The sequence below is a fragment of the Xiphophorus maculatus genome, chromosome 3 (genome assembly GCF_002775205.1).
Source record: "Xiphophorus maculatus strain JP 163 A chromosome 3, X_maculatus-5.0-male, whole genome shotgun sequence".
Lineage (NCBI taxonomy): Eukaryota > Metazoa > Chordata > Actinopteri > Cyprinodontiformes > Poeciliidae > Xiphophorus > Xiphophorus maculatus.
Genome location: NC_036445.1, coordinates 10,589,376 through 10,613,930, shown reverse-complemented (window position 1 = coordinate 10,613,930; position 24,555 = coordinate 10,589,376). Strand labels below are relative to the sequence as shown.

The following is a 24,555-nucleotide window of genomic DNA, read 5'->3' as shown; positions in this document are numbered from 1 at the left end:
GCATTTTAATCGCAATTTATTTCCCACATTGTGATTGGTTGTTTGCATTTGTTTAACCTTATGGCACCACTTCACTATGAGTCATCCTCTCTCTGCATTTATTTAGTGACCCCTGACTCTGGTCATGGTTAAAAAACCATTTGTAAGTCTTTTTACTGTCATTTGTAAGTTGTCGGTTAAGAGGTCTTCTGAGATGTGATCATCCACTTTATTTGCTGACAGTTGAATCAATCTTCTTCTGTGAAGTTATCCACCGCTGACTGCTTTCCCCTTAAATTTGTTCATGGGACGAAGTTAAAATGTGCTCTGTGTGTATTTTCTGAACTGATGTGGCAGCAGCAGATCAGTTCTGACCTGATATGCTGACCTGGATGATCTGCTTATGGATACTTTTCAAATTATTTATCGCTATTTAAGTCAGAAGATAAAACATATTGCTAATGTTCGGATGTGTAAGCCAAAGCCAAAATTTAACATAACTTTCCAAAATCTGAATGAGTTGCACCCAAAAAGGGGGTTTACACATATTTTTCTTTTCTCTCATCTCTGTTGTCATTATTTATTCTGCAAACCGAGTCGGTGCGGATCAGGCAGAATACATTCTGCAGTTTGGAGGCTCAGTTGCACCGACAGTCAGCAGAGTTTGCACGCAGGTCGCAGGTTGCAGTTCAAGGTCTGATATTTCTGTACTTCTGTTTTTCTTCTTCTTCTGTGATGCTGCTGAGATGAGTCTTAACGAGAAATTAATTGCGCTGTTGCAATGCGGACATGCGCAGTAAAGCTAAGAAGTAAAAATGTGAAGGAATGATCAGCGGTCTCTCACTGTGGTCCTGAGCTTTAAGGGGTTGGTGGCTGAAAGTGGAGCTTTATATGGGGTTACCTCTAATTTAAAGATGTTTATAGATTTGTGGGGTATTAGGAATGTTTTATGTTCACTGGGAGAAGATGATTCACTTAAATTGCATTTTTAAACTTTTAGTTTACTTTGTGTATTGTTTTTTTATTTGATTTTATTTATTTTCTTTTTTTACCATTGAAATATGAGTAAGTGTATTTTGTGGAATTATGCTGAATAAATATGAGTTAATTGTCTTTCTTTCATCCTCTGCTTCCTTTTTCTTCCTTCCTTCCTTTCTTTCTTTTTGATTCAGCATCAAATTTAGAGAGATAAGAAATAAAATGATTGTCGTTTTAATGGCCAGCTTCAAACACAAGTCCAAAATTTAAAAAGAATAATTAATTAATTAAAAAAACATGGTAAAAGAAAATATTTTTCACCTGTTGTACAACATTAAATCTGCTTCTGTCTCAATTGTATAAATATCAAACCTAAAGTCGCATAACTTCAGTCTCTTGCTTGTCATGTTTTTATCCGCAGACCTGTAACTACCCAACCTGTTGTTGATCAGTTTTGGTAAGATCTGAAACATAGTCAAAGCTTGAAATTTCTTTCTTAATCAAAAATAAATACCTTGTTGGGAAAACTGTTTGCAGGAACTGAAATGAAGCAGCTATTAGGAACTGAAGAAATATTTTGAAAGAAAAAGCAGCAGGAAGGTGGGAGGAGATTAAACTGCGTGCTGGAACAAACGGTAAAATCTTATGTAATCTGCATTAAATTATAATCAGTTCATCAATACTAAGCAGATAAACAGCTTTGGATTTTTTTGATGACTAACATAGATTTCATTTCGATAAAACTTCTTCATCCTGCCATATTTTAAGAGTAAATTAAGGCAGAACTCTCAGAGAATTGCCACTAATAAAAGAAACAAGAAAAACCTGAACAATCAGTCTGAAATATGCGTGTTTGACACTCCTGGATTCTGCATAGCTAACACACTCTTCAGGGAAGAGTGCTGAGACACACACACACACAAAATACATTAAACTGAAATACTTCCGTCAGTTTTAGACTTACAGCAGATGAAAAGTTTATAGTTAAGTCTCAGAAATCAAAGATTTTTGGAAGAATTTAGCTCATTTACACAAAGTCTGACGTCTTTCTGCATTCTTCCCGTCCTTAAATGCATTATAGAGGGAAAGGGAAAAAAGAATTTTACAGAAAGATATAGTTATTCTTCAGAGTATTAATTTATAAATCAAAAAAATTAATTATTTTGAAAATCCGAAAAGAAAAAAGTATAAATTTTCTTCTTTACTAGTCTGCTTCTCGTTGCTAAAACCTCAAAAAAGGATTTAGTTCCTTTAATTTTTACATCTATTGCACGAAAAGATTGAATCTTTGATCATTTTTAATATCATGTCTTAAATTAAAACCTAAAAAAAATAAAATACAAAATAAAAAATCGTTCGTTTATTTTACAATTTTTAACACATACATTTGATGTTTAAATTAACAGTGAAAACCCGCTGAAGGAAGAAATGTGTGTGTGTATAACTGGAGGAGGGGAAAATCGCGCGCGCGCACCGAGAGTCAAGATTCGACACGCACGCACGCACGCACGCACGTACGCACGCGCAAATGCACGGCGCATTTGCATGTCGTATCCCACGGTGGAAATTACAATGGAGAGCAATTAATATGCGCATAAATTAAAAGTGAGAGGGGCTTCTGAATTCCAGGAACAGGCGGTCATCCAAAGCGGAGAGGAGAGGAGAGAAAGGAGCCTCTGTTCACACGGGACAGCAGCAGGATGAGGAAGAGGAGGTGGGAAAAAAGAGGAGCGGGAAGGTGGCAAGATGGAGGGAGAGAGGGGAAATGAGGATGGATGGGAGAGAGAGAGAGATGGAGGAAGAGCAAGATGAACGAGAAAAGGGAAAACGGATGGACAGAAGGAAAACTGGAGGGAAAATAAAGAGGGAATTTCTCAATTTGTACAAAACGGAAGAAATATTAGACGAAGCATGTTAAATAATTTGGCTACTGCTCACTGGAAGATTGCATCTCAACATTTAGTCATGAAGAGAGGCATCGGGTGATGCAGTTCAACTAAAGATAACTCACCAGAGACCCCTGTCATCTTCTGCATCAGCCTGTCATCACAATTTCACGTCTCTCAGAGTGAAGGCCGCTAATTACACACATCACAATAATGGCCATGCTGCAAAGTGTTACTGTGTGTGGACAGGAGACTTTAAACTTATTCACAAGCATCTAAAATTAACTTCTTTTCTTTGAAAAACAATAACATAAAGTTCTCTCTGAAACTTTTCTAAGTTTTTTGGAGTTGAGACTTTTTTCTGTACTTTCCTTACAGAAAAGTCATTTTCAGACTTTTCTTTTTCCATACAAACAATATGATCACTGATATGTCTCTTGGTGTGAATGGTGTGTTGAAGGTGTTATTCAGCTTCACCACTTATCATCCATCCATCCATCCATCCATCCATCCATCCATCCATCCATCCATCCATCCATCCATCCATCCATCCATCCATCCATCTGAGAAAAACCCAGGTCACCAGTCTGAAAATGAGATTTAAACTAAATTTATTGATGTGATATTTTTGTACAAATTAGCATTTGAAGTTTAGAAAGAAAATATTGTCTCAAAATTCCGTTTCCTGTTTGGTGTCTTCCGCTCATCCACCACAATCCTTTCATGTTCTTTAAACAAAATCATTTAAAACAGTGTAAGCTGAGTTGAGGGGAACCTACTGAGATAATAAAAATAGATGCTCTTGCAATAAAGGATCACTGAAATCCACTGACTAATTCATTGTGTTTTCAGTGATCATTTTTTAACATGAACACAACAGTAAAATAAATATTTTCATGGCCATAAATTAAGTCTGGGCCAAAGGCAACAATGAAAAACAACATTCATTATTTACAAATTTACAGTAGATATATACTGCCCCCTGCTGGATATTAGATTTTTCCACCAGTTCATTATATTTTTAACTGCACGTTGCCCTCTAGTGGTTCTGTCATCTTACTACACAACTTCTTCCAAGAAAGACTCATCGACATGAATATGCTTCAGTTAATGTGCTAATGCATAAATGCAAGAACTCTTTTTAATATCATTAATACATTACTACTACGTTTGTACACCATATATTTCTCGGGTATCATTTTTCCTTTTTTAACTGAGTTTATTTCTTCTTCAGTCACAGTAACAACAGCACTCCATTCCAAAACATAGAGTATACCAATATCTACATATTTAGTCCATAATAAAAACCCTTGAGTTGTCCATCATCACATCTAGATGTCTCTTTGATGATGTGCAGCGATTCTGAAGGTAGGCAGCATGAGATCACCAAACATGAATGCATGAGCTTTAATATCAGATCAGTTTGCTTACAAAGATTAAACAGGCTGCAGTGTAGCTGTAAGCGCATTGCTTTGTATGAAATGTTTTTTGACACAAATAGACAGTATGACAGCTGAAATTACATGTTCTATCTAATATTTATGATTATGAGTTTTGCTTTCTATCTCTTGAGGTATATTGTGAGTTCTTGAGGTATATTGTGAGTTCAGTTCTTTAGTTAGATAATCCTGTCTCTGTAAATCTAATTTTTTACTAAATGTGTCACTTGTCTTTCAGTTAACAACATGAACTAATGCAGCTAAAGTACATTCAGGACCAGCACACTGCAGGGATGTGTTCTCGCCCCACTTCTCTTCTCCCTGGTCAGATGACTGCCCCCCTTGTGGACTGTTCTGTAAAACTCTTAAAGTTTGCTGGTAGAATATTTTGTTCAATATGTATTGTCCCATTTGCAACAATAAACTTAAACTTGCATGATTGGGGGGGATACTAATACCCTACAATAAGACAAAATGGTGGCAGCATCATGCTGTGTGGATGTTTTCCTTCATCTGGCTCTGTAAAGTTGCTCAGTGTCAGGATCTGTGTTTTTCTGTGTTTAGTTAGAGTTTTCTGTGTCCATAAGTCTCTTCGTTGTCCCGTCCTCCCCTTGATTGTTCCCAGGTGTGCCTCATTTCTGTGATTACCCTCCCGTGTATTTAACTCCACCTGTGTTCCTTGTTCCTCGTCGGGTCCTTGTCGTCGTCAATGTCTAGTCGTCGTCAGTGTTTCCATGTGCCTGCTGCTCGTTGGTTGGACTGTGCTTTATCATTAAAATCATCATAATTCATCTGACCTGGGTCCGCTGCGTCTGCCTCACCACCTCACACTCGCACCTCATGACAGAAGGATCCGACCATACCGATCGGTGAGGCTGCTATTATGGACCCAGCTGGAGTGAGGTTACCTCCTAAAGGGCAGAGCGGCCCGAGGCGGAGGTCCGGCAGGGAGGACAGGGCGCTGGCTGAAGCTCTCGCCGACCTGCAGCGGGAGCTTTTCCGGGGAACAAGGCTGGTGTTAGCACCCCCAGGATTCGGCCCCCGTCGATACCTCCGTCTGGGAAGCCAGCGACCTGAGCCGCCGGTGGAGCCGGCCCCTCGTCGCTTTCTGGAAACACCTCCTCCGCTGTAGAATGTTTGAGACTGTGATGCATTTTAACTTTCCACCATGAAATAAACCCTGCAGCCTAAGCCATAAAGAAAAGCTTCAACATAAAGCATATTCACATGTTGAAATGGCCCAGTCAAAGTCCACAAACACAACCAAATGAAAATTTGTGGCAGGGGTTGAACATTGATGTTCACATTTTCTTCCTATCCAATCTAACTGGTAAAAAAAACACACCCCAAAAGATTTGCTGCTGTAATTTCAGCAAAAGGTAGTTTCACATTGACTCAGGAAAGGAAATAAACATTTCAGTTTAATTTTTTTATTTCTTTGTCTATCAAACAAAATCCCATTAGGATGTGAATTTCGTGATTCTATTGTGACAAAACATGATAAACCGTCTATATGTCATGTTATATAACGGATCCTTTAAGATTAAAAAGGCCTGCTGTTAATCACTGGAGATCATTTTAGAAGATGGATTTAAAAGTCTTGGTGATGATCTTTGAAAGAAAGCGTGTGTGGACACAGTTGAATATCTAAAAGACTCTGATTCTGCACAGAGACTCTGTCATATGTCCATCTGTTCTTTAAGAACAAAGATACCAAGGTTACGAGTTCCCAGGAGTCTACACTGAGAAGTTTCTGAAGCGGTGTTAAATGTAGTAATGAGACGACCGCAGCTGACTAGATGCGAAACTGTAAAACTAATTGGAGCACAAGTTGTGAGCATCACGAAGCTCTTTCACTTTTTTTCCCCTTTGATTGAGATTTTTCTATCCGTCATGCGGAAATGTGGTCATTTATTTTTCTCACTTCGTTATAAAACCTGGCGCAATCTGTTCCAGAAACAAAGCCAACGAACACAATCAGCTGCTGCATGTTGCTTCGCAGCTGTTCCTGTCCTCCTGTTTCTGTTTTGATGTTTGACCTCCTCACCGTGTCTGAGCTCCCTCAGATACAAACTGCCACATCTCAAAACAATGAGATGTGCCACATCTCAAGACATATCTCAGTGAGCAGTAGCCAAAGCCTGTTGGGTTCAAACTTCCGCGCTCAGGCTCCTCCTGGGCCTCCCTGACTACATGACTCTTCCCTCCTGATTTGCACACTTTAGCCCTAATTAAGGGTCGCAGGCAGAGGAGGTGCGGGGGTGTTTGTTGGATCTGTTGCCATGGACACTGAGCGTTGCTAAGCAGCCAGTGGGATGCTGAGGAAGTGGAGCAATGGGTCACTGTGGAGAGAGTGATGTTCACCCACACACAAAAGAGAAGGGAAACAATCTGCAAGAAAGGACAAATCAGAAGGGATGAGATAAGCTGCATGAACGCTGTCTTAAAACGGAACGAGTGCCTGCTGTGAATTTGAATAATCTCAAAGCAGCACCTCAATAAATTCAATAAAGGCTGAGCTTGAAGGGATACTTTAGAGGCGTGCATGAAATAGTTGGACCCAGCTGCTAACCAAAATGAAGCTGTCATTAATGTTGTAATTGAGATGAACCCCTCAACTCAAACTGGAGCCAATGAAAAATCCAGAAATGCTGAGAAAGCTTTATGTCTATACTGCCTAGACTGTTCATAGAAATAAATCCCTGTCCTCAGATGAACCCTCCTCACAGAAGGTCTCTGTACAAATCTCATATTTTTAGAGAAAAAAATAATTTATCCTTTGCTTAGGGTGTCATGGTGGCACAGTTGATGGGACTGCATAGCTTCACAGAAATAAGCTCCTATGTGTGAATTCTTGCAAAGTTTTTATTTTTTCTATGTGGCATTTGCATGTTCTTCCTGTACATCTGTGTGTTATTTCTGGGTACTGTTGCTTTCTCCCATTGTCCAAATTGGTCTGGCAATATGTCGCCAGACCAATTTGACACAAGGTTTTCCAGAGGAACATTGCAAAAAAGCATCACACTTTCAATGCAAATCAGCCTTCTTCCCTCAGTGGGTCCTGAGGGAAGAAGGCTATTGTAGCCACCGTTGGTGCTTTCAGCAGTGGACAGAGATCAGCGACTTGGTCAGCAGTCCTCATCGGGTTTCATTGTGTATTTTGACATCTTTTTAGTAGATGATATTTTTTCAGTTGTCTAAAAGTGATATGAAGGTTGGCTGTTATTGCAGTCCCTGATAAGGTCATTTGGAAAATACTTAATGCAGAAGGAAAAGGCGATAATTTGGTAAGTAAGAAACTTCTGAAGATGCTGGATTTTCTTGAGAGGCATCAGACTAAATAGGGCTCAGTGTAAATGAATGCTACAATTTTCAGATTTTTAGTTGTAAATCAACATTAAACACTAAGTTTTCCTCAAGCTCACACTTCTGCAATATGCTGTGTTGGTTTGTCACAAAATCTTCATAAAACACATTGAGGTTTGTAACTATGTAATGTGTAACATAGGAAAAATTAAAAAAAAAGCTAAAAAAGCTATTAATATTTATGCAAAGCACTGTAAAGATAAGAAATATTAAAATATGTCAAACGTTATGATCTGAAAAAGACCCACTGCAAATAAAAACTTGATCATCTGGCAAACGAGACAAAAGGGAGAGAATAAGGAGGAAAATAAACAAAGAAGGTAGAAGATTAGGTGCAGACAAATGGGAGGAAGACCAGAACAGGAAACAGAAAGAATGTGAGAGGTGAAACTAGTTAAAGATAAAGAGAGGAATGACAGAGCGGGGAAAGAAGATAAGAGCTAAAAACAGACAGAAGGGATGTGAAGGTGGAGCTTCAGACTGAGAGCAGGTTACGCAAATAAGACAGGCGCCTCTGTTGTTGTTTTTACATCTACGCTAAGTTTATTCTTCTGCATTTGCAAAATCTTTCTAAACTAAACAGTCTTTGGTTTGCTGTGACAGCAGATGAAACTGTGAATAAACAACAGTGCCAGTTCAGGGGTCTGCAGAGTTAGACATCAGCTCAGTGGAGATTAAAATGTTCCCAAACAGAAATTCTTTAACTGAATCCCTTCAAACTAATCAAAAATTACTTTATGACACCGTTATCAGAACAAATGCCTTAGCTAATTAATTGGGATCAAATACAGTCAAAGTTTTGTTTTTTTCTTTTCTTCAAGCAAGTTTCTTTTTGTGCCACTAATATGTTGACCTTATTTTAAGACTGTAAACTCATTTTATTGTTCTTCTCACTTTGCATAAAAAGTTCAAACAAATAGCAATAAAATAGTAAGAAAAGCATTAGCTGTGGTTCACAACCTCAGTGCAAAAATAGAACGAACATTTAGAACTGAAGTTCATTAATAGAGGCAGTTAGTTAAGCCACAATGTTAAATGAGTTCTCATTAGCTAAAATAACAGCATGATGCACTCTGCAGTCTGAACACTCAGTCAGTATGCTTTCAGAGACCAGTTTGCTCTGTGTTTTAATGTGAAGAAGCTAACACCAAACCCAGATGAAGCAATCCACCTTTTCTGGTTGAGAATCATGCTCCAGGTCCTGACCTCACGAAGCCAACAGATTCACATACACAACTGTTCTTGCAACACTGACTATCACTCACTGTGGCCTAACTGACCTGCTAGTTTACTATTTACTTTCATCTGCATTATAATTTTGCTGTGATGTGATATTTGGAACTGTGGGCCCAATATGCAGCAGCTCTCAGAAATATTCATATTAGTAACTGATGTAATATGAATGAGTCTTTTTTTTCACCTTTAAACCATTAACAGTGAGTTGTTTGTATGTTGAATAATCAGGATGATGCACTATAAAGTCGCTGAGTTTCTGGTTTTGCACGTTTACTGCAAGATGTATGGTAATTTATGGCACAATTTAAACTTCTTACACATCTTACGTCATGTTGAAATACTAGATAGATATGATCTACCTGGGCAGTTTTCATATTTTTTCATCCAAGAAGAGCTGGAAAAGTATTCACGCCCCGTAATCTAATTCACATTTTGCAATGTTAAAACCATAGACAACAACATACTTAGTTGAAATTTTATATGATAGACCGAAAAAAGGGATAATTGTAAGGTAGGAAGAAAATGATACACAATTTTCAGATTTCAGAGTTCATGTTTCACAAATGCACGTATTGAGCCTCCTTTATTCTGAAACCCCCAAATACCATACAGTGCGATGTAACCAATCATCACCCTAATTGACACAACGCCGGTTCCGCCCCCATGCGGAAGTAGAGCGAACTTCTGACAAACAAAAAATGCTATAGTGACAGAGGTAGTGGACCACAAAGTCTGTAAGCTGCCTTAAAACGCAACAGAAGAAGAAGAAGAGGTAGTGGAAATCAATGCGTTGCCTGAGACATTTTTGCCTTATCAGCAAAGACGAAAGGCAAGAAAATTGTCCAACGAGTCGTACATCAGATCTGTGAGGTTATTTTTATTATTTGCAGGAAGCAACGGAGAAATCAACTAAAGCCCACGTCTTTCGCAGCCAGAGGAAGAATGAGGGGCACAATGTCTCATTGAATGTGAGGATGAAACTGTCGGACGCATTTTGCAAACTGGGTGAGAAATTATTTAAATAATACCGTCTTGTGAAAAATTGTCTTCAAGAAAATGCTTAGCATAAAAAGATGCTTAAATGTAAATACCACAATTACTACATCATATGTGTTCATGCTGCCATAGACCTACCTTTGCAATTATCATAACTACCTTCACTTATTGATCTTTGATTTGACTATCAATAGGTGTCTCTATAACAAAAACAACAACAAAAAAGGGATGCTTACTAGCTGTTTCCTTTGTGGTAGTTTCCAATGATCACAATTTCATTGAACTGGACATGAGGTTGGCTGCAGGCCTTGATCACTTTATTGCGTTACTCCAGACTGTTTGGGTTTTGGAAATATTATAAATTGCATATCGCCCTCTGAGTAGCAGCTGTCTGAATTGCATGTTCCCCATTGGCAACGCTGGACCATGATTTCCTATTATTTTCCTCCAATTCTTTATGACCACATTGTGGTAGAGATGATGAATCCAGTAATGTTGATGGAGGTTCAGTTCCTCCAGATAGGGGACGTGAACTTCTGGACAAATAGTGACCACTGATTGGTTGGTTGCTGACAAAACCCTTAAAATGACTGACAGCTGCAAAAGATGGTTCTACAAATACAAATCCATACTTTTCAGATTTTATTTCTAACAATGTGATTGATGACTATAAGTTGTTTTTATGAAGCATCTTGAACTGTGTTGCTGCTGAAATGTGGTATACAAATAAACTTGACTACTTTCTGTCCATCTGCCACAGAAGTGAGTTTAAACGGCATGAATACTTTTTGAGAGTACTCTATTTTTCATTGTTATGCTGTTTGACAGTTTTTCTTCTTTCGTATAAATTTATTGTTTTATTGATGTGAATGCAGACCTGTATATAAAAGTAAGCATTAGTGATACAACTTTCATATCTGAGCAGTACATTATTGTATACTTTTCTTTAATGGATACAACAGAAACTCTATTACATGAAAAGTCTGAAAGCTAAATGTTGTACTTCCTATATAAACTGCTGTGCATCAGTTTTATATATAGACCCTGACCAAAGGAGAGTATGGAGAGGTATCAGTGTGAACATTATGACAGGTTATACTGAAGCAGTGTGCTCTTTATTAATCCCCCAACATCCAATCTTTCTGAAAGGCCAAATTAATCAACCCTCTGGGTCTAGCTCTGACTTTACACTTCATCGTATCAAAACACATAGCACATAATAAAAAATAATATTTTCTCAGCAATCCAATTAAGTAGGCTTGTTTCTGCGTAATCAGCTTGGAGATTTAATTAAGACCTGAAGTAATAATATATATCATTAACTGCTGTTCACTGAGCCATAGGAGGCTTCAGTTTCAACAGGGGGCAGCAAACTGTTATTGATTGTAGTGAGTGAAACCTCTGCTGTGTGTACTATTTTGAGGGTAAAGGTGAATCAACTTATCCCCTTACAATAATAAAGGTAGACTATATAATTTCTTTTTAATTAATTGCAATTAGGATTTCCTTAAGTTTGTGTTACCACTGCATTCTCCATCTTCCCTCCAGTTTGTGATGTGTTTGAGATTGTTTGCTGTCATTTTTCCCGTGGCATTTCCCTGACCCCTGGCTGAGCGGCTGACCCCCTGACAACCCAGCTGTAGGAGAGGAGAACAGCAGGGCGCCCATCTGACTGCTGCAATTCTCCACAGAAAAACCCAACGGTATAAGCTTCTTATGTAAAGCAGAAAACACGGTGTAATCTCTCGCCGTCACTCCCCCCTGTGTCTGAGCTTTTGTCACCATTATTACTAGTACTACCAGTTAATTCACTACTTTGGTTTGGCTGCTGCTTGATCAGCAAATCAGATAAGACAGACTACGTTGTGTTCGCAGACACAATAATCAGATTAAAAGTAGAGTTGATTCTCAAACTGAGGAAACATATCTGTTCTCTTCTCAGTTTTTATAATAGACAGAGTTACTGAGATGATAACAAATGAGAGGGCTGATTTCCACAGACACTCTGAACAGAAAAAGCTTCACATTGCAGACTGTGAATGGAGTTAGCTGTCTGCTCCCTGCTGTGTCCTGCTGTTATCTCATGTTTTAATTCTGGAGAACATTATTTTTTGAACCTTCTCTTTTAGTCTTCTGTAACAAACTCCTGCATAAGTATTCACACCCCATGAGTTTTATTTTTAATGTCACGTTAAAATCACTTACTAGAATTTATTTAAATGAGATTTTATGTGATGAGCCTATGCAATGTAGTGTATAATTGTGAAGTGGAAGGAAAGTGATTGATGGTTTCAAATAAAAATCTGAAAACTGTAGTGCACAAATGTATTGTACCCCCACCACCTTCTTTAGGAACAACTTTTATTGTAGTTACAACCGTGGGCCTTTTGGGGTATTTCTATGTATTTGTGCACATTTAGAAAGTGAAAGCCAAGAATTCTTGCATAATTAAAAGTTACATTAGTTAGAAAGCATATTGGAATGGCAATTTTCAAGGCTTCCCACAGATTCTCTGGACTTTGACTGAGCTATTTAAACTCAGGAATATGCTTTCACCTAAACCATTTCATTGCATCATGACTGTATGTTTAGGGTCATTGTCCTCTTGGAAGGTGAAGGTGGTTTTATTAAAGTATTGATGGTTATCAATACAACATGCAGAAGTCCTGTTTTGGTCTAATTTGTTAGTATTCTTCCACTTGCTTGCTGTGTTCCCTGCCTGAGTGAGTCAAGGCAAACTCATATGGCTTTCTTTCAACAATAGCTGTTTGTTTGCTATTCTTCCAAAAAGGTCAGATTTGTGGAGCATCAATAGTTTTCCTTTTGACACAATCTTCAATCTGAGTGGTAGATTGAAGACTGAACTTTCAGATGATAGATTGAACAGCTCTGTGACGGGTTCAAAGCTTGACATATTGTGTTATAACCTAACCTTGATTAAGCTTCTCTAAAGTCTGCATGTGGTGTTCCCTGGTCTTTGCAATGCTATTTTTCACCAATGCTCTATAAGAAACATCTAAAGCTATCATGGTCCCCACTTAACTTAAAACAGATCACAGTAAGCAATAAAAATCAGATGTGGGCCCAACTGAGACAACGTTTTTCCTCCTTCTGATTATGGCATTGCCAGAAATAATAGCGGTCTGGGCTGTGAGCAATGTTGTCCATTAAAAACCATGACTGGGACTTGATGCAAATGCAGGCCACACAGTTCAGATTTCTATGAGATTTTGACAACTATGTATTGTTTAAAATCTCAATGAAACATATTGTTTTTTTATTTGTAGAAAAGGTTTGAGAAAGCAGCTGTGCATCTATTGGCTCACCATGAGCAAGCAGATCACAAATGTTATATGCAATATTTTGGTGCATTTTATAGTTTTTCCACACAGTGTATTTAGAGGGCATTCTTGTACAAACTGTACATGTCTTTAATAGGACTGATAAAAAATTGGACATGTTCTGTGCTTTTACAATATTCCCCCAGTGCCACTTGAGTTGAATTTGACTTCCTTTTTAGATTTGACCTCGGATCAGTTTTTGTACAAATCTCCAAAACAGCTGCGACTGGCACACCACTGCACTATAGAAACATGCTTTTATGGCAAGAACAATTGTTATGTTGGAAGAACATTTCAGATTAATTTAGCTCAGTGAAAGAAGTTTTCAAAGTTTACACAAAATACAGTCAAACTAAGTAAATTAAAATAGTATTAAAATATAATTAATATTTTTTTCTCCATTAATATTAAATTGTAAAAGATTAAGTAAAACTTATACTGTCTTCCTTTTGTTAAATTCATTTTATTTTCAGAGGATTATTTTTTATTTTCATAAATAAAGAAAAAAATATTTAATTCCTCTTTGAAGTGTAGGAGAGAATCGATCTTTTTTAAATTTCTTATAATTTTCCTATTAATATTTTACTATATATTTAAATTTTTTATTTCTTTGATTATTTTTGGACTTTAGTCTTACATGTATTCTTGTTAACATCTGTGCTTTTCATTGTTTATTATAGTTAAAATGTACAATATTATTAGCTAGATTTTATCTTTGAATATTATTTTAATCCTCTGATGCATAAGTGGGTCCTTCTTGACCCGGTGATTTCATCTTTTTGCAATATCTTTGTAATCAAAAGTTTTCACCACTTCATATTCCAGGTATTCCTCAAAAAATATGTTACTCATATCATGCAATTCAAGTTTTTAATTTGCCTTTTATACATTTTAAGAACTATCATGTTTTATATCACTACCCCTTTCTTCCGTGACTGGGACAAAACTGATCCGCATTCATTTCTATGAATTTAATGGGAATCTTTGTTTCTTACCAACTGACTGTCAGGGACACATTTTTTGTGAACCATACACACTGAGCCCTAAGTGTTACCCCTGAATAATAATATTTTACACAGCAAGAACTCTTACATATAAGTATTATCTTTATTTTTTACCTCAGAAATGTGCATGTGCGTGTGTCAATCATGAGTACTGTGACAGTGCTATTGTCACAAATCAACATATTAGCCTTCTTCAAAGTTAGCTAACACTAGCTATCTTGGTTAGCCACGTTTCAAGAAACGTACTCTTTTGCACACACCTTCATGCCCACCCACCCCCACACACACACATAATGGATGTTGACATTGTCCATTATTGACATTTCATCATTGCTGTTGTAAAATTGCTGTTATTTTGTTTCAAAAATGTTCTACAAATTGTTCTGAAAATGCTTAAAAAAGTCCATCCATCCATCCATCCATCCATCCATCCATCCATCCATCCATCTTCTTCCGCTTATCCGGGGTCGGGTCGCGGGGGTAGCAGCTTCAGAAGGGAGGCCCAGACTTCCCTCTACCCGGCCACTTCTTCCAGCTTTTAAAAAAGTGAAAAATTAACATATTTCAAACATGAAATAATTCCTGTGTGAAATAAAACACAGTAGAAAGTATTATACAAAACATTATTTTGAATCAAAATGACAAAAGCTGCAAAAAAACACATTGTCAAAAAAGACCCACTCACGGAAGACTGGATAGTCAGTCACTCACGCATCAGTAGGTTAAAAACATTGTTTTCCACAGAGTACTTATTTTATTTATTTTTTATTTTTAATCATGTTAGTACCTTTACATTTTCAATATAAATGTTTCTTAATATATATTGTTTATTATTCATAAATAAAAAAACAAATCTACTTAAATTCTGTATAGCTCTGTGAGGAACTTAAGGTTTATTTTAAGATTATTTTAAAGCTAATTTTTAATTTTTTCCCCTTATTCCTACATTTATCTTCCCTATTTAAAAAAAAAATAAAACACTGAGTGATTTATTTTGATGCTTTAACTTCTTAAGTATCTGCACTGTTTTTCACATTTTCATTTTTAAAGCTGATCTATATCAAGCCTTATTACTTTAACTCTCAAAGCCAAAACATTACTGCGCTGACGTATCGTGGCGCAGCCAAATAACGCACATCCCGTTTAAAGTAGATACACTAAACCGGTTAAGAGGAGATATCAGCTGAGGTTTTCTGAAAACTCTGGGTCTCCAGTAACAGCCACTTTTGTCCAGGTGTTGCTACTCTCACGATGTCACACGCGCCTGTCACAATGACGTCCCTCTTACTCCTCACTGTAAACACGGTGTTCTTCCGCCGCGAGCAGCGAAAATAGGACAGCGGACTCTCGCCCGTTCTCACTTTGGATAACAGTGGCCACTTTGGCAATTAGACGTTAACATTGTATCACTTATTTACAGCATGTGGGATATAAAAGTAACAATGGCGAAGGCACATAATAATGGCAGAAATTTTCGAAACAAAATCCAGTGTTAGTGATTTTTATCAGTCAGTCTGCTTTATTTGGCAAACATACCAGTAAAGCGACCTATATACAGTGGGCAAATATGTAGGTACACTGCAGCCCACAGTGGTTTGTATAAATCAAGTGGGCTTTATTGATTCTGGCTTCCTGTGAATTTCTGAAGAAGTAGTGAAAGTGAAGTCCTTGCTCTCAAAACATGACAAGCGGATGGATATAAACTGCGAACACATGATGTCGCAGCAGCTCTTCCTACTTCTCGGTTCACCTTCCACTGACTCCACGCTCATAACGGGATTGGTCGAAGCGGCTCAGCCAGCTGGCGCTCATTGGCTGCGCCTCCCTGTCAGTCATGCGAGCAATGCCACTCAGGACAGATTAGGCACCATTTGCCATAACTAAATAGTTACATTGTACATCAAGTAGGAAGAAATATTTTGATTGGTGGCCACCGCAGTCGGCGGAGAGTTACTGTTCGTCTTCATTAAAAATCATCTCCAGGCTTTGAATGCAGCAAAGTGTGAGCTCCGAACACCCAGTCTCATCAAACAGATGTGGATACGCTGCTAGGGTAAGTCTCAACAGCTTGTGTCTGCATTTCACATTTGCCTCTTCCTGTGCTTTGCTCGGGCAGTTCTGACAACTGCGTACCCAGGCGCTGAGCTGGTTCTGGTGTTGTTTCTCTGGAGCTATTTGCATGTTTGTCCCGGAGTTTGTAAACCATCCAGAACTGAGGTTGTAGATCCTCTTTACGCCTCAAACCTCAGTGTTGCTTTGAGTAACCGCCAGATTTCTCCCCACTGCTTCCCCCGGACCTTTCACTTCTGCAGACCGCTCGTAAAGCGCTGTGTCTCCGGCTACAGCCGGTGGGGTTGCGCGCTGTGCGTGACAGCAATAACACTCCATTAAGAGCTGTCAGAAACGATTTACGACGAGTGTCAGCCTGGTTCTGATGCGATTCCTCTTCATTTCTACAAATGGATTTCATCTTGGAGAAAAGCACATTCAGGCTACCTTATTGGGAACTTTTTTTTTTTTTTTTATCGCGCCATGAATTCCGTTTACGCGTTAAATGACAGGTTTACTCTGTGGAGAAAGTGAGCAGACAAAACGCGAAGAAAACATTTTTTTTTACCTTGAGGGGGGAGGTAGTAACTGTTGAAATTGTGTTTATTTACTGTCAAAACCCACAATAAATGCCCTTTGTCATGTTTTAAACTGCTGAACTATTTTGTGTCTCTTTCATGAGCCCATTTCCGATAATTGTGCTCTCTTTGCTGTGCGTAATTGCTTCTCTCCCGGGAGAGTGCCGTCAAACTTCTAATTTCCTTCTTACACCCGGAAACCATTTTACTTGTGGAATTTGCTTGTATTGATTGCATCAATAAAGCCAAACCCTCTCACTACCTAAGCCCAAACGTCTCCCTCCACCCGCAGCAAGTCAGCATGAGTTTTTTTTTCCGCTGTGAGAAAAGCACATCCTGTCCGTTTTTCCTTCCTCCAGCATCTCAGAGAGACAGGTGACTGGGATTAGAGGCAGAGAGACAATGAGGAAAATGCCTCCAGAGTCTTGCATGTCAGCAGGCAGGCAGGATGGAGGGACAGTTATCTATTACATCACTACCTGGTGCAGCACAAGGATGAGATGAGTTTTTCATCTACACCTGCGGGTGAAGTTCAGGTTGCTAAAAAGTGTTTTATGCATAATAGAAAACAACAAATGGCTCCAGAATTAAAAAGCTGCTCACAAGATAATACCAATTTCTGATGAGCTCAATTTTTGTCTGACCTACATTTCAGATTGGTATTTCCAAATGGTGAAATCTGTTTGACCAGAAGAGCTTTTGATTATTTTGCTGTGGTTAAAGCTTTTGGCATTGAAACATATAAAGTATGGGTTCATGTTTGCTGTGAGTTCCTTAAATAAACAATAAAACATTTCCTGTTTGATGTCCTAGACTTGTTCTACAAACCTGACACACATCGTAGGAGTTCAAAAATCATTCTGGTCTTGAATATATCACACTGTGCAAGCTCAATGTGATAAAGTCCTTCTAGGAACTCATGTTACACTGTACAATGGGAGTTGCATGAATGGATGACTCGATGCTGAAACAGAATCATGTCAGACAGATCCAACAGATAAGTTTTTAATGTACTTTAAGTTTTGGTCCTTCATGTACTTATTATTAGAATTGGCGGTTGAGAAGATATAGTGAGCAATGAGCAAAAGGAGGCAGCTGTGGAATTGCTCATGGCTGAGCAAAATTGACTAAATTCAGAGCAGATAGTGCAGGATTTTCCCAGGAAATGTCTGACATTGCTTGTTTGTAAGAGCTCAACCACAGATTTAGAGTCTTTTCACATCTGATTCTCTGGTGACTTGGTTAGAATTGGGTCCAAAATTGTTGCATTCTCAGTTGGTGCAGTGCACTTTCTCACTGCACTGTTTCAAACAAATCAAACCCTTTAGTTAAACCTGCACCCTGCTTCGGCTGGGGTGGCACTACACCAGTAAACACTGGAGGGAACAACATAAAAACCTCTGAAGAAGACGCTGCACTCAACTTCCTCTTCACAAATGTAAACAAAAAGTGCTTGGTTTGGCTGCATTTACTCAGAATATCCTGAGCTTTAGTTTGTTTCCTGCTTTTGGAGCAGTTTCCGGATCAGATGCATTCAAACCACTCCAGAATTCACTTCAACCAAACCGAGACCTAGGTTGTTAGGTGGAGCAATTTGCTTTTTTGGTCTGTATTAGAGTTTGATTGCGAATTCATACCTCGCCAAAACAAACCAATCTAACAAACTCGAGCTTGATTGTAGCAGACTAAATAGGACTGGTGTGAATGCACCATTACACTGTCAGGAAAAACCTGCAGTCATTGAAACAAATTCATAATTTCCTATTCCTATGCTTGACGATAGTCCTACATTTCTTTTGCAACAACATATTTACTCTAAAACAACCAATAATTTCTCAGCATGAACTTTTCTTTAGATGAGGTATTTGAGATAAGATAATTGTGTAGAATAACTGATCAGTTATGTTGTATAATCTGTAATGTTGACATGCAAACGTTGCACTGTTATTTTAAAAGTGGTACACTCCAAGAACGACCAATCAGAAAGCACTCTTGTGGATAATAGGTGTTTAGCTTTGAATTCAGGCATTTTCCTTATTTGGAGTAAGATTTATATGGGAAGAATGATAGTGCAAAAATGAAGGAAGGCTTGAGGGAAAGTTGGCAACTTTGAATAAAGTCTTTAAAAATATATATACCATGATGTCATGTGCCAACTTGCATATTGGTTACATCATGCATAGTACTTGTAACCTGGAATTTGGCAGCTTATGTACATCTGTTTATTTTTCACGTCTTATTTGCACACACAAACAGTGCCTTAATTTGGCCAAATATTCCATAAAGCTCCTTTCTTTTACATAGTTTCCTGCTTCAGTTGAACTAAAGCAAAAATAAATGAGAATTTCTGGTATAAATATGGTCACTATGATTTAAAATTAAAACTGGTGATCTTCTTAGATAAAACTTTTACTATTTTTAAACATGTCAGCTGACCAAATCATAAATTGAGCCGTACAATAAAGAAGTATGTGCTGTTTTTTTTGTCTGTGCTGACCTGTGCGATGACATGAGATACAAACCCACAACCCATACCTGGTACAACTTTTCAAAATGTATAGGTTTTGATGGTTGGGATACAGGGAAGCGAATCAGTAGGTTTACATTCAATAACAGGTTGCTACAGATTCGGCTGCAGGCTTTCCTGCAGCCGAAGAAGTTCTGCACAAAGGAGTTGAAGTTTTCCCTAAAACTCTCTGAATTTACAACAATTTTTACTGCTGGAGAGAGCGTGAAGTTCAAGTTTGTCATGTAAAAAAAGCCCCAGCATTGTTTAATTTTAAAGTTCTCCACAAAAAACACAGGTGAAGTGACAGCTAGTCCAAATACTAAAGAGAGAGATGAGAGATGGGTCATAACTTTCTCACGTTAAATCACTGCACTCCAGAAAGGCAAATAAGGTAAACCTGTTTAATATTTACACAAGAATTACAGATTCAGACTTTCATATGAAGATAAACCCGTTCTATCCAAACAGTTTGAAGCAAAGAGAAGGCTTCAGTCCGGGGAGTAACAGATCAGAGCTTCTGAAGTGAGATCTTCAAGACGGTGTCAGAACTTAATCCATATATCTGAACTTGCTGATGTCAAATCATCTGTCGTCTCTCGTGTTTTCCTTTCATTTTGGGTTCAAATTAAAACAAACTGAAACCTGTTGGGCCCTTTGACCCATTTTTGAAGCTGTCAGCATTTTAACACTCATCCTCATAAACATCCAAACAACCACCATGAGTCCCATTGAGTGTAGCACCTAGTGCTTCTACAGTAATTGTATCAGTAAAGGCATAAAATGACAGATAATTAACTAAGAAAGTCTGGAGTAGTAGTATTACCACACCCACCCATGGACCCCTTTTGTCAGAGGTATGAGGACAATCTTGATTATGTCTGATAAACCAGAGTTCTCTCCGCTGTTTTTGACAAGATGCCAAAGCTAATGGGAGTGCTGACCCCCTGCTGCTCTTTTTTCTCCTCTTTTCTTTCCATGTGAAACTGGGCGAAGAGTCCTCTGATGCTCATTTATACTGACCCACTTCTCAAGTTTTAGAAATCCTACACGACCGTCATGTTCTTCTTCGGATTAAACCGGGGATATCTTGTGCGTCTTGAAGAAATGGACAGAAGCTGATGGTGCACTTAGGTGTGCAGTCTGATACCTCTTTTTACATCGTGTTCCTGCAGTAGTGAGGATCTAAATCTGTTTAGGGCTCTTCCCCTTAAAGCATTTACTGACACAGTGCCACCAAAAACATATTGAACTAAATATTGTAGCTGGACTTGTTCAGTGAAAGAGGACTTAAGCTCAAGATAATTTATAGGCTCAGCTTGAGTAATGGACTTTTGTGTCTCTGAGAAGCGTGACTGAAGGAAAGCTGTACTCTGCTTTTTATTGATGGAGTAAAACTCCATAGAGGGCAACTCATAAGGAGACTATTTTCTCTTGAAAATAATCTTGAAATTAAATTCTGAAAATCAAGGTTTTATGGAGAAATCAAGCTGGGTTTGTAGCTGCCAGGTGACTTCAGTCAAAACACTAATTTAAATAAGTGTAATCACTCCCTTCCGGCGCTGCTTCCTGCTGAATTTCAAAGACAGGCAGTCAGCCGTTGCGCTCTGAATGCATTAGAAATGGTCAGGGTCTGTCATGGGCAAGTCCAAGTGAGAGAGCATATCTGAACACACACCTGTGTGGTCCCCAGCAATCTCGGTGTAATGCAGTTGGAATCAGGTGTTTGAGACTGCAGATAAAGATAGGTTATTGTTCTGCCGATTAATTCTTATTTAATAACTGTCATTTCCTGCAAAATCTCAGGATATTCTGATCGTCAGTTTGCTTTCTTGTTCTTTAGTGGAGAGCAAAAGCCCATTTTTGTTTATTTTTTTACTTCAAATCTTTAATGTATTTTAATTTATAACAGCAAAATGGAGCTGCTTAGACATTTTGGGTCATTCACACCAACCCTGTTTGATCTGCTTTAATCAAGCTGTATTTTGTTTGACTAGGAGGTCTGGTTCATTTGGTGAGGTATGAATGTGCAATCATACTCTGCTGAGCACCAAAAAGTGAACTATGGTCTGCCTAATAGCAAGGTTTTAGATTGGTGTGAACTATGGTGCGGTTTGAATGCATATGTGAATGCAAGCGCTCTGGAGACCACTTCAAAAGAAGGTAGTGGACTATAGTGCAGGGTATTCTGGGTAAATACAACCAAAACAAACACGAAGTCTGGCGCTATATGGAGAAATGTCTTTTTCCAAAGAGAAATCCTACAACCAGTAAAATTTGACACCACCCGATTTTTATTTACACTTTGTGACACAGTAAGTTGCACTCAGTATCTTCTTCAGAGGTTTTCATGATGTTTCATTCAAATGTTACAATTTCACTTCAAAACTTCACCGGTTAGTGTTTCCTCCAAATGTTTGGTTACAAGGAAACTACAACCTAAAATCTACACCATTCCCGACTGTACAATCTTTTTTAGCTTTTGCACTTTAAGCTGAATTGAGTCGATTATTGCCTTCTCACAGCAGAGTTCCCTCAGAGCTGGCAGATGTAATCCTCATCAGAAACTCTGGTCCATAATTTCCCAGGAGGGTCTGAAAAATGACCCAATAGCTCAAAGGGGAAAGGTCATTTAAATCTCAAAAGTAGAGTTGGAATGAGCATAGTTGTTGCTTAAAACATATCAAATCCCACCACTTTGTAATGTCGTCAGTGTTCAGACAGTCCTCCATTAATCAGAGCTGAACTCATGAGCAAATAAAGCTTCATAAATTTGGTCCTTGGCACATATTCCAGAGCTCTCCATTAGTCATAAAGACTGTTAAGCTCATATAATGTGGAGCTCTGAGTACTAATTGAGGTCTCATATATACTAATTAATGTGTTTGTTGGTCATTCTGGATGTTGAAGGGGTTTTATAATTGCAGCGGTCTGTGCATGTAAAACGTTTTAAAAACAAGACGAAAATTAAAAGGGAAGATGAAGAGTGTCTGCTCTGAATAGAGGTGAGTTGTTAATGTAGTAACCATGTTGCAGAGGGTGAGTCACCTGCCACCTCATTGATTTACCTGTTTGCCTTTTCAGCTCAACCTTAGCCATGTCCAATACCACAGCATCAGTGTCGGAGATGTGTTTCTCTGCGCGTTCCCTTGCAGCTGAACCGTGCACTCATCCCACAACAGCGCAGAAACCTTTCTTGTATGTCGGGTTAGACAAGCATGCCCCCTTGTCTGCTGTCAAACTGAAAGTCTCGCACCACAAGCCATGCTTAAATGAATGGAAAGGAGAAGCAGCAGAAAGGAGCAATTACTACCTGCTCTGCTTGTGTTGCTTTCATGGCCTCTTTTTGTGTGCTGATTCCAGGGCAGATTTTGTCCGTGGCTGTACCCACGCTGAGCGAGGAGAACAGGAAGAACTCAGCAACACAGCAGGCCTCTACCTTCTGCTATTATGGCTATGATTCAATCATTGCAGGGTAACGCTTTACCCTGACACAGTGAAACAGGGAAGAAATGTCCTCGCTCCCTCTCTGCTAATGGAACTCAAAGCTAGAGGTGTTTCTGTACAAAGAGGGGGACATCAGTTTTTTAATGCGAGAAGTAGCTGCAGAAAGCCTCACCTCACAGTCCTCACTCCCCCTGCTGTGATTTCCAAATGGCCTCGCTTCTGTGTTCATAGCCAGACCAGCATGCTGCGTGCCGGGAGCCACACCTGGCAAGACTTTCACCTCTACTGGTGAAAAGTTCACTGTTTTACATTCCTGGATTTGACTTTTTCTTTACTTTCATTGGCCCAAATTAGAAGCAAACAAAGCAAAGCTTGTTGACTAAAGACACATGACTCACTGTTTGCTGTCATCAGTGGTCAAAACTCCAAAACGCAGTCAGACATAACGTGGGTAGGAGTAGTACCAGCAGTAGTAGCTTAACTGGAAAATGTTCCTGCTAGAGTAAAAAGAAAAAAAAAATACAGAATTTCTGGTAAGTGACTCTTTTTAACTGGTGTTTAAACGAGTGATCAGATTTGACAAATGTCAGTTTTATTGGCCCTGACCAGTGACCAACTTCTTGGAAATTATCCCACCAGTAAACATTGTAAATTCACACCATACCACTGCAATTCAAAACGTTATTTGTCCTGGGGCATTGTGTGGTGCAGTGGGTGGAGCCGTCACCCCGTATGCAGAGGCTAGAGTCCTGATCGTGGTTGTCCATGGTTTGATTCCCAACCTCTGTACCTTTGCTGCATGTCTTTCACCGTTCCCTCTACTTCCTCCTGTCTACCTAGTGTCAAAAAAATGGAAAAAGGGCATTGGCATCTAACAAAAACAGATAATGGGGAAAAAAAAGAAGTTTTTTATCCGAAAGGGAAATTAAATATTATGACTCGTATCTTCAATATATTGATGTGGATGGTGATTCTGTGGGCAGGAAGGGTATCTGGTAGCAGCACTGCTAATCCACCTCATTTGATTTTGCTGCTACCATTTAAATCACTGGGAAAAACTGGGCAGAGAGATTTTGGAGTTGGGTTAATGATCCTTGACCATTATGATCAATGGGAGAGATGGACTGAACTTCCTCCTTGTCTCGTTGGTCCTGCTATGCATCCATGAAGCCTGCTTTTCAACTTGTCTGAGATTTGAGGCCATCGTTCACATATGACTTGATATTTTGAGATGTTAATCAGCTTCTCTTTGTTCTAAAATAACTTTGTTGCCATGGTTACACATAATGACAACCCCTCCCCCCAAAATACTCAAGTCTTGTGGTGTGTTTTTAAATTTTTTAATCCTGTTCTGAGAAATGCACCAAAGCGACGGAGAGAAACTGTAAAATAGACAGTCTCGGCTTTTCACAGATTTTAGCCTTTTGCTGTTCCCTAATTCTCTAACTCCATGTACTTTTAGCAACGTAAGCTAGTTATTACATACCTCTATTATATTCATTCAGACTGAGCCATCTCACAAATAGAGTGTAAAGCACTACATGTGCTTTTGGTTTAATGAACAGTCTTATTGGATGTTAAACCTCTGTGTTTCTAAGTCAAAATTACTACTTAGGTGGGCGTTCAATCTCATTTTCCAAATTAGAAATCAGAACTTCCTACTTCAATGTAAAAAACGTCTTTATTTTTTTCTTTTGTTAACATATTGTCTCTTCAGGCCAGAGCATCTGTCAGAGTTTCTCTTTAGTTT

General features: G+C 38.6%; 1 protein-coding gene across 10 annotated transcripts in view; it reads left to right on the top strand.

Moving 5' to 3' along the window:
• Positions 1–9,612: 9,612 nt before the first annotated feature.
• Positions 9,613–24,555, top strand: part of LOC102228446 (myocyte-specific enhancer factor 2D homolog) — a 115,896-nt gene continuing 100,953 nt past the window's right edge. For 4 of the 10 annotated variants that reach the window (XM_023330378.1, XM_023330376.1, XM_023330379.1 and 1 more), the window contains exon 1: positions 16,063–16,278. The gene's annotated coding sequence lies outside the window, so the exon portion shown is untranslated. Of the gene's footprint in view, positions 9,657–9,774; positions 9,890–16,062; positions 16,279–24,555 lie in introns of those variants that run through there. The other 6 variants (XM_023330381.1, XM_023330377.1, XM_005800395.2 and 3 more) reach the window with 4 other exon arrangements.